Below are 2,794 nucleotides of genomic sequence, written 5' to 3'. Positions count from 1 at the left end.
TATTATTTTCATATATTTTATTTCTATATTTTACAAACCCCACAATACAGTTATTTTTTAAGCAGTTCTCTTTTAAAGAAATCTAATAAATGTATATTTGAGTTTTCATAAAATTTGAAATATTTTCCTTGAAATATTATGTCCATTCATCCTCTTTTGTTTTTCAGAGACTCCACTTATAAGTGTATAGGTCACTTGAAAAGTTTTTCCACAGCTCACTGATGCTTTACTCATTTTTCTTCTGAGTTTTTATGGCTGTTTCAGGTTTGAGTTTTTACTGCTCTGTTCATGTCCATTAATCTTTTCTTCTGTAATAAATAATCTGCTTTTCATCCCATCCATTCTATTTCTCATGATAAACATTGTAGATTTCATCTCCTGAAATTCATTTTGGGTCTTTCTGTGTTTTCCGTGTCTCTACTCAACATGTACAATCTTTCTTCTAGTTTTCTTGAACAGACAGAATACAGTTGTCATAACTATTTTGGTGTCCTTGATTACTGTTTCTATTATCTGTATTTTCTGTGTTGGTGTTGATTGATGATTTTTTTCTTCATATAGGATCATATTTTCCTGCTTTGCATCCTTGGTAATTTTTGATTGAAAACACTTTAAAGGATTGAATTACTTTATTGGATGCTGAATATCATTTATTCCTAAAAGTGTTCTTGAGCTTGAGCTTTTGTTCTTAGATATGTTTATTCAGAAATATTTTTATCCTTTCAGGTCTCATTTTTAATGTCTCTTATGTGGTTACTGATTATTCAGTTTAGGATTTCTACCCTGACTACTGAGGCAAAACTCAAGAATTTTTCCCAAAATAGATGAAAGTTTCCATTCTCACTGATGGAAACAAAAACTATTCTCAGAGCTGTTTGAGCTCTGATGATTGCTCACTCCAATTATTTCAGGTGGTTATTTCCCTGGCTTTTTGTAGTTTCCTCACATATATATATTCACTGATTATTACTTATCTGAAAATTTGAGTGGGATCCTTTGCAAATTAAGAGTTCTCTCTGTGCAAAGCCCTCCTCTTTAGTACTCTGCTTTGTGAACTATAGCCTTTTTAGTCTCCCCAGATTCCTAGCTCCATCTCTTCAACTCAGGGTGACCTTTAGAGTCTGCTTGGCATCCCCCTCTTAGTGCCATGGCCTGGAAACTCTCTCCAGGTAATAAACTGAGGCAAATGTAAGGTTCACTGTGTCCTTTTCTCTACTCAGGAATATTGCCTATTGTTGCTTGATGTCCAATGCCTTGAAAACTGTTGTTTCATGTTCATCCTGTAAGTGGCCTAAGGTGAGCTCTGAAAATGTCTCGGTATTTACTTGAGCTAAAAAAAACGCCATAAAACAATTCAAATAGGTTTGAATCTTTGGTTTCACTTTAAGAACACCATGAAACTGCTCAGGTCATCAAGGGTATGTATATCCAAAAAAGCCACCCAGTATTTGAAAGACATCATTCTACAAAAGCAATGTGTACCGTTCAGTTGTTACAGTGGTAGAGTTGGCCAAATACTGTGGCTAGACACAGGGTCAGTGGCCCCCAAAAAGTGCTGAACTTTTGCTGCACATGCCTAAAAATGCAAAGAGAAATGCTAAACTTAAAGGTTTAGATATACATTTTCTTCTCAATGAGCACATACAGGTGAACAAAGCCCCCAAATATGCTGCTATACTAACAGAGCTCATGGCCGAATTAATGCATATGTGACTCCCCCTGCCACACAGATGATCCTTACTGAAAAAGAATAAGTAGTTTCTAAACCACAAGAGGAGGTTGCACAGAAGAAAAAGACATCCCAAAGGAAACTGGAGAAACAAAACTTATGGCCTGGGCCAACAGGCACATGAAAAGATACTCCACATCACTAATCATCAGGGAAATGCAAATCAAAACTACAAGAAGATATCACCCCACACCAGTCAAAATGGCTAATATCAATACAGCAAGAAATAAGTGGTGGCAAAGATGTGAAGAAAGGGAACCCTTGTACACTGTTAGCGGGAATATAAATTGGTGCAGCCACTGTGGAAAGCAGTATACAAGTTTCTCAAAAAACTGAAAACAGAAATACCATATGACCCAGGAATTCCACCTCTGGGAATTTACCTGAATAAAACAAAATCACTAATTTGAAAAGATATACACTCGTATGTTTATCATAGCATTATTTACAATAGCCAAGATATGGAAACAACCTACATGTCCATTGATAGATGAATGGATAAAGATGTGGTGCATACATACAATGGAATATTAATCAGCCATAAAAAAGAATGAAATCTTGCTATTTGAGACAACATGGATAGACCTAGAGGGCATTATACTAAGTAAAATAGGTCAAACAAGGAAAGAAAAATACTATGATTTCACTTGTATGTGGAATGTATCAAAACATACAAAACAGAAACAGACTCATAAATACACAGAACATACTTGTGGTTGCCATGGGAGGGTGGAATGAATGAAATAGGTGAAAGGGATAGAGAGGTACAAACATCCAATTATAAAATAACTAAGACATGGGTATGAAAGTGTAGCATAGGAAATATAGTCAATAATTTTGTAATATCTTTGTATGTTGACAGATGGTAACTATAATTAACATGGTGAACATTTAGTAAAATTGTTAAATCACTCTTGTATACATGAAAACAGTATAATACTGCACATAAACATATTTAAGTTAAAAATTTGTTAAAAGCACCTACACAAATTTATGGCCTGGGAATAAAAATAAGCCTAAAACAAATGCAAATAAAAGTAAAAAGAAACAAAAGCAAAAACTGTT

General features: G+C 34.5%; 1 pseudogene; it reads left to right on the top strand.

The window, feature by feature from the left end:
* The first annotated feature begins 1,394 nt into the window (after positions 1-1,394).
* On the top strand, positions 1,395-1,853 carry LOC118923117 (60S ribosomal protein L17-like; annotated as a pseudogene).
* The last annotated feature ends 941 nt before the right edge of the window (positions 1,854-2,794 follow it).

This window comes from Manis pentadactyla, chromosome 4 (genome assembly GCF_030020395.1).
Source record: "Manis pentadactyla isolate mManPen7 chromosome 4, mManPen7.hap1, whole genome shotgun sequence".
NCBI lineage: Eukaryota > Metazoa > Chordata > Mammalia > Pholidota > Manidae > Manis > Manis pentadactyla.
This window is presented reverse-complemented; position numbering and strand designations above follow the sequence as displayed.